Consider the following 8,833-nt stretch of genomic DNA (forward strand, 5'->3'; position numbering starts at 1 on the left):
CCCCCCCTGGCCGCCCCCCCTAGGAGATCCCATCTCCTATGGACGGCGCCCCCCTGGGGTCCCTATATAAAGAGGGGGGAGGGAGGGCAGCCGCACCCTTGCACTTGGCGCCTCCCTTCCCCCTTGCTACACCTCTCCCTCCCGCAAACGCTTGGCGAAGCCCTGCCGGAACCCTGCTGCATCCACCACCACGCCATCGTGCTGCTGGATCTTCATCAACATCTCCTTCCCCCTTGCTGGACCAAGAAGGAGGAGACGTCACGCTGACCATACGTGTGTTGAACGCGGAGGTGCCGTCCGTTCGGCGCTAGGATCTCTGGTGATTTGGATCACGACGAGTACGACTCCCTCAACCCCGTTCCCTTGAATGCTTCTGCTCGATCTACAAGGGTATGTAGATGCACTCCTCTCTCTCGTTGCTAAATGAACTCATAGATTGATCTTGGTGAAACCGTAGGAATTTTTTTTGTTTTCTGCAACGTTCCCCAACAGTGGCATCATGAGCTAGGTCTATGTGTAGTTCTCTATTACCCGAGTAGAACACAAATCTGTTGTGGGCATAGATGTTGTCAACTTTCTTGCCACTACGAGTCTTATTTTGCTTCAGCGGTATTGTCGGATGAAGCGGCCCGGACCGACCTTACATGTACGCTTACGTGAGACAGGTTCCACCGACTGACATGCACTAGTTGCATAAGGTGGCTAGCGGGTGTCTGTCTCTCCCACTTTAGTTGGAGCAGATTCGATGAAAAGGGTCCTTATGAAGGGTAAATAGAAGTTGACAAATCAAGTTGTGGTTTTTCGTAGGTAAGAAAACGTTCTTGCTAGAACCCTATTGCAGCCACGTAAAAGATGCAACAACAATTAGAGGACGTCTAACTTGTTTTTGTAGCAATTGCTTTGTGATGTGATATGGCCAAAAGTGGTGATGAATGATGAATGATATATTGTGATGTATGAGATCATGTTCTTGTAATAGGAATCACGACTTGCATGTCGATGAGTATGACAACCGGCAGGAGCCATAGGAGTTGTCTTAATTATTATATGACCTGCGTGTCAATGATTTAACGCCATGTAATTACTTTACTTTATTGCTAAACCGTTAGCCATAGTAGTAGAAGTAATAGTTGGCGAGCAACTTCATGGAGACACGATGATGGAGATCATGGTGTCATGCCGGTGACGAAGATGATCATGGAGCCCTGAAGATGGAGATAAAAGGAGCTATATGATATTGGCCATATCATGTCACTACTATTTAATTGCATGTGATGTTTATTATGTTTATGGATCTTGTTTACTTAGAATGACGGTAGTAAATAAGATGACCCCTCATAATAATTTCAAGAAAGTGTTCCCCCTAACTGTGCACCATTGCTAAAGTTCGTCGTTTTGAAGCACCACGTGATGATCAGGTGTGATAGATTCCTACGTTCACATACAACGGGTGTAAGACAGTTTTACACATGCAAAACACTTAGGTTAAGTTGACGAGCCTAGCATGTACAAACATGGCCTCAGAACATAGAGACCGAAAGGTCGAACATGAGTCATATGGAAGATACAATCAACATGGATATGTTCACCGATGATGACTAGTCCATCTCACGTGATGATCGGACATGGCCTAGTCGACTCGGATCATGTAACACTTAGATGACTAGAGGGATGTCTAATCTGAGTGGGAGTTCATTAAATAATTTGATTAGATGAACTTAATTATCATGAACTTAGTCTAAAATCCTTGCAAAAATGTTTTGTAAATCAAATGGCCAATGCTCATGTCAACATGAACTTCAACGCGTTCCTAGAGAAAACCAAGCTAAAAGATGATGGCAACAACTATACGGACTGGGTCCGGAACTTGAGGATCATCCTCATAGCTGCCAAGAAAGCATATGTCCTAGAAGGACCGCTAGGTGAAGCACCCATCCCAGAGAACCAAGACGTTGTGAACGCTTGGCAGTCACGTGCTGATGATTACTCCCTCATTCAGTGCGGCATGCTTTACAGCTTAGAACTGGGGCTCCAAAAGCGTTTTGAGCAACACGGAGCATATGATATGTTCAAGGAGCTGAAAATGGTTTTCCAAGCTCATGCCCGGGTCGAGAGATATGAAGTCTCTGACAAGTTCTATAGTTGTAAGATGGAGGAAAATAGTTCTGTCAGTGAGCACATACTCAAAATGTCTGGGTTGCACAACTGCGTGTCCGAGCTGGACATTAACCTCCCGGACGAGGCGATCATTTACAGAATCCTTCAGTCGCTCCCACCGAGCTACAAGAGCTTTGTGATGAACTACAATATGCAGGGGATGGTGAAAACTATTCGTGAAGTATTTTCAATGCTGAAGTCAGCAGAGGTAGAAATCAAAAAGGAACATCAAGTGCTGATGGTCAATAAAACCACCAAGTTCAAGGAAGGCAAGGGCAAGAAGAACTTCAAGAAGGACGGCAAGGATGTTGCCGCGCCCGGTAAGCCAGTTGCCGGGAAGAAGTCAAAGAATGGACCCAAGCCTGAAACTGAGTGCTTTTATTGCAAAGGGAAGGGTCACTGGAAACGGAACTGCCTCAAATACTTAGCGGACAAGAAGGCCGGCAACACTAAAGGTATATATGATATACATGTAATTGATGTGTACCTTACCAGTACTCGTAGTAACTCATGGGTATTTGATACCGGTGCCGTTGCTCATATTTGTAACTCACAGCAGGAGCTGCGAAATAAGCGGAGACGGGCGAAGGACGAGGTGACGATGCGCGTCGGGAATGGTTCCAAGGTCGATGTGATCGCCGTCGGCACGCTACCTCTACATTTACCTACGGGATTAGTTTTAAACCTCAATAATTGTTATTTAGTGCCAAGTTTGAGCATGAACACTGTATCTGGATCTTGTTTAATACGAGATGGCTACTCATTTAAATCTGAGAATAATGGTTGTTCTATTTATATGAGAGATATGTTTTATGGTCATGCCCCGATGGTCAATGGTTTATTCTTAATGAATCTCGAACGTGATGTTACACATATTCATAGTGTGAATACCAAAAGATGTAAAGTTGATAACGATAGTCCCACATACCTGTGGCACTGCCGTCTTGGTCACATTAGTGTCAAGCGCATGAAGAAGCTCCATGCTGATGGACTTTTAGAGTCTCTCGATTATGAATCATTTGACACATGCGAGCCATGCCTCATGGGCAAAATGACCAAGACTCCGTTCTCCGGAACAATGGAGCGAGCAACCAACTTATTGGAAATCATACATACTGATGTGTGCGGTCCAATGAGCGTTGAGGCTCGCGGAGGATATCGTTATGTTCTCACTCTCAATAATGACTTGAGTAGATATGGGTATGTCTACTTGATGAAACACAAATCTGAGACCTTTGAAAAGTTCAAGGAATTTCAGAATGAAGTAGAGAATCAACGTGACCGAAAAATAAAGTACTTACGATCAGATCGTGGAGGAGAATATTTAAGTCATGAATTTGGTACGCACTTCAGGAAATGTGAAATCGTTTCACAACTCACGCTGCCTGGAACACCTCAGCGTAACGGTGTGTCCGAACGTCGTAATCGCACTCTATTGGATATGGTGCGATCTATGATGTCTCTTACCGATTTACCGCTATCATTTTGGGGATATGCTCTAGAGACAACTACATTCACTTTAAATAGGGCTCCGTCTAAATCCGTTGAGACGACACCGTATGAATTATGGTTTGGGAAGAAACCTAAGCTGTTGTTTCTAAAAGTTTGGGGATGCGATGCTTATGTCAAGAAACTTCAACTTGAAAAGCTCAAACCCAAGTCGGAAAAATGCGTCTTCATAGGATACCCTAAGGAAACCATTGGGTATACCTTCTACCTTAGATCTGAAGGCAAGATCTTTGTTGCCAAGAACGGATCCTTTCTGGAAAGGGAGTTTCTCTCGAAAGGAGTAAGTGGGAGGAAAGTAGAACTCGATGAAGTACTACCTCTCGAACTGGAAAGTAGTGCAGATCAGGAAAATGTTCCTGTGGTGTCTACACCGACTGGAGAGGAAATCAATGATGATGATCAAGGTACTTCGGATCAAGTTGCTACCGAACTTCGTAGGTCCACAAGGACACGTTCCACACCAGAGTGGTATGGCAACCCTGTCCTGGAAATCATGTTGTTAGACAATGGTGAACCTTCAAACTATGAAGAAGCGATGGCAGGCCCAGATTCCAACAAATGGCTTGAAGCCATGCAATCCGAGATAGAATCCATGTATGAAAACAAAGTATGGACTTTGACAGACTTGCCCGATGATCGGCGAGCGATAGAAAACAAATGGATCTTTAAGAAGAAGACGGACGCAGATGGTAATGTTACCATCTATAAAGCTCGACTTGTCGCTAAGGGTTATCGGCAAGTTCAAGGGGTTGACTATGATGAGACTTTCTCTCCCGTAGCGAAGCTGAAGTCCGTCCGAATCATGTTAGCAATTGCCGCATACTATGATTATGAGATATGGTAGATGGACGTCAAAACGGCATTCCTTAACGGCTATCTTAAGGAGGAACTGTATATGATGCAGCTGGAAGGTTTTGTCGATCCTAAGAATGCTAACAAGGTATGCAAGCTCCAGCGATACATTTATGGCTGGTGCAAGCATCTCGGAGTTGGAACATTCGCTTTGATGAGATGATCAAAGCGTTTGGGTTTATGCAGACTTATGGAGAAGCCTGCGTTTACAAGAAAGTGAGTGGGAGCTCTGTAGCATTTCTCAAATTATATGTAGATGACATACTTCTGATGGGAAATGATATAGAACTTTTGGACAGCATTAAGGCCTACTTGAATAAGTGTTTTTCAATGAAGGACCTTGGAGAAGCTGTTTACATATTAGGCATCAAGATCTATAGGGATAGATCGAGATGCCTCATAGGTCTTTCACAAAGCACATACCTTGATAAGATATTGAAGAAGTTCAATATGGATTAGTCCAAGAAAGGGTTCTTGCCTGTATTGCAAGGTGCGAGATTGAGCTCGGCTCAATGCCCGACCACAGCAGAAGATAAAGAAGAGGTGAGTGTCATCCCCTATGCCTCAGCCATAGGATCTATTATGTATGCCATGCTGTGTACCAGACCTGATGTAAACCTTGCCGTAAGTTTGGTAGGAAGGTACCAAAGTAATCCCGGCAAGGAACACTGGACAGCGGTCAAGAATATCCTGAAGTACCTGAAAAGGACAAAGGACATGTTTCTCGTCTATGGAGGTGACGAAGAGCTCGTCGTAAAGGGTTACGTCGACGCTAGCTTCGACACAGATCTGGATGACTCTAAGTCACAAACCGGATACGTGTATATGTTGAATCGTGGAGCAGTAAGCTGGTGCAGTTGCAAGCAGAGTGTCGTGGCGGGATCTACATGTGAAGCGGAGTACATGGCAGCCTCGGAGGCAGCACATGAAGCAATATGGATGAAGGAGTTCATCACCAACCTAGGAGTCATACCCAATGCGTCGGGGCCGATCACCCTCTTCTGTGACAACACTGGAGCTATTGCCCTTGCCAAGGAGCCTAGGTTTCACAAGAAGACCAGGCACATCAAGCGTTGTTTCAACTCCATCCGTGAAAATGTTCAAGATGGAGACATAGATATTTGCAAAGTACATACGGATCTGAATGTCGCAGATCCGTTGACTAAACCTCTTCCGCGAGCAAAACATGATCAACACCAGAACTCTATGGGTGTTCGATTCATCACAATGTAACTAGATTATTGACTCTAGTGCAAGTGGGAGACTGTTGGAAATATGCCCTAGAGGCAATAATAAAAGGATTATCATTATATTTCCTTGTTCATGATAATTGTCTTTCATTCATGCTATAATTGTATTATCCGGAAATCGTAATACACGTGTGAATACATAGACCACAATATGTCCCTAGTGAGCCTCTAGTTGACTAGCTCGTTGATCAACAGATAGTCATGGTTTCCTGACTATGGACATCGGATGTCATTGATAACAGGATCACATCATTAGGAGAATGATGTGATGGACAAGACCCAATCCTAAGCATAGCACAAGATCGTGTAGTTCGTTCGCTAGAGCTTTTCCAATGTCAAGTATCTTTTCCTTAGACCATGAGATCGTGTAACTCCCGGATACCGTAGGAGTGCTTTGGTTGTACCAAATGTCACAACGTAACTGTGTGACTATAAAGGTGCACTATAGGTATCTTCGAAAGTGTCTGTTGGGTTGACACGGATCGAGACTGGGATTTGTCACTCCGTATGACGGAGAGGTATCTCTGGGCCCACTCGGTAATGCATCATCATAATGAGCTCAAAGTGACCAAGTGTCTGGTCACGGGATCATGCATTACGGTACGAGTAAAGTGACTTGCCGGTAACGAGATTGAACGAGGTATTGGGATACCGACGATCGAATCTCGGGCAAGTAACATACCGATTGACAAAGGGAATTGTATATGGGGTTGCTTGAATCCTCGACATCATGGTTCGTCCGATGAGATCATCGAGGAGCATGTGGGAGCCAACATGGGTATCCAGATCCCGCTATTGGTTATTGACCGGAGAGCCGTCTCGGTCATGTCTACGTGTCTCCCGAACCCGTAGGGTCCACACTTAAGGTTTGGTGACGCTAGGGTTGTAGAGATATTAGTATGCAGCAAACCGAAAGTTGTTCAGAGTCCCGGATGAGAACCCGAATGTCACGAGGAGTTCCGGAATGGTCCGAAGGTAAAGAATTATATGTGGGAAGTCGAGTTTCGGCCATCGGGAAAGTTTCGGGGTTCACCGATATTGTACCGGGACCACCGGAAGGGTCCCGGGGGTCCACCGGGTGGGGCCACCTATCCCGGAGGGCCCCATGGGCTGAAGTGGGAGGGGAACCAGCCCCTGGTAGGCTGGTGCGCCCCCCTGGGCCCCCCCTGCGCCTAGGGTTGGGAACCCTAGGGGAGGGGGCACCTCCACTTGCCTTGGGGGGCAAGTTCCCCCCCCCCTTGGCCGCCGCCCCCCCTAGGAGATCCCATCTCCTAGGGCCGGCGCCCCCTGGGGTCCCTATATAAAGAGGTGGGAGGGAGGGCAGCCGCACCCTTGCACATGGCGCCTTCCTTCCCCCTTGCTACACCTCTCCCTCCCGCAAACGCTTGGCGAAGCCCTGCCGGAACCCTGCTGCATCCACCACCACGCCATCGTGCTGCTGGATCTTCATCAACCTCTCGTTCCCCCTTGCTGGATCAAGAAGGAGGAGACGTCACGCTGACCGTACGTGTGTTTAACGCGGAGGTGCCGTCTGTTCGGCGCTAGGATCTCCGGTGATTTGGATCACGATGAGTATGACTCCCTCAACCCCGTTCCCTTGAACGCTTCCGCTCGATCTACAAGGGTATGTAGATGCACTCCTCTCTCTCGTTGCTAGATGAACTCTTAGATTGATCTTGGTGAAACCGTAGGAAATTTTTTGTTTTCTGCAACGTTCCCCAACAGTGCCAACCTGCGTTTGATGATCCTTCACGCTGCTGCACCTGGGTCTCCTCATTCACCATTCTTACATGCACTTTGTAGGCTGATTTGACAGAGAAAAGGCCCTTCGCATCAAAGTGCCAAGCAATGAAGTCTTCGTGCTGATCAAAGACATGTATGGATAGAATAGATTCTGCGTCCTCTTGGTTGAAAGTGTGTCACACAAGCGCCTCATCCCAGGCATTCAGCGACGGGTCGATCAACTCGCAAACCTTGGTTAGTATATTTTGCCCTTGCCCGGTGCTTGGATATCTTGATAGACCGCAAGGGAGCCACCGGTCATCCCAGATCCTTATGTTTTCCCCCGACCCCACTCCAGATATACCCTTCTTTTATGATCTCCAACCCTTTGAGAATACTGCGCCTAGTATAGCTCATGCCCGTTGTTGGTATAGTAGAAAGAATGTTTCCACCGGGGTAGTACTTTGCTTGCAGAACTCTAGCACACAGGGAGTCCGGGGCCTGGAGAAGACGCCATACCTGTCTTAAGAGCATCGACGGGTTGAAAGAGTATAGGTCTTTGAAGTCTAGCCCTCCGTCCTCCTTGGGTAGTTTAATCTTTTCCCAACTCACCCAGTGCATCTTCCTCTCATCTTTTTGCTGCGACGACCCATACTTGCAGATCATGTTGCTTATTTCTTTGCATAGTCCCTTGGTCAGGTCAAAGCAGCCTATAACAGACGTCAGGATCGCTTGGGCCACTGCTTTCACTAGGATTTCCTTGCCTTGCATTGAGAGGAACCGTTCCAGCCACCCCTGGATCCTAGCCCACAGACAGTCCTTGATGTATTCGAAGCACTTTTTAACTAAGCGGACAATATATAGCGGGAGGCCTAGATAATTTGGGCCGTGACATTTGGGGTAATGTTATTGAGAAAATCACCGACCAGGGGACCTGTCCCAGGTGTAAAAAGGGACGAGAAATAGTCAGTAACCAGGGCCTTTAAGCCATCTTCTCCTTCTACCACTTAACCATTATCCTTCTTCAACTTTGAGATTGCGTTGATTCTTTTCCGTTGACTTGCATAAGCTTGGAAGAATTTTGTGTTTCGGTCCCCATAGGTCATCCAATCCACATGAGCTCTCTGTCTGTACATCAAGTCGTGCGCTGTTCCTCCAATTTTTCAAGTTTGAACCGTAATATCTGTTCCTGGTGCATCAAAGCTTGGGAGAGTGCTCTTCTTCTGCATGCTTCAAGCTCGCCCTTGATTTTCTTTATCCGTTTCGCCAAGTCTCCCAGAATGTTCCTCCTCCAATCGCAAAGGTCCGACATGATCAATTTCAGACAGTTTTGGACCGTACCA

The sequence above is a fragment of the Triticum dicoccoides genome, chromosome 1B (genome assembly GCF_002162155.2).
Source record: "Triticum dicoccoides isolate Atlit2015 ecotype Zavitan chromosome 1B, WEW_v2.0, whole genome shotgun sequence".
In the NCBI taxonomy this organism is placed as follows: domain Eukaryota; kingdom Viridiplantae; phylum Streptophyta; class Magnoliopsida; order Poales; family Poaceae; genus Triticum; species Triticum dicoccoides.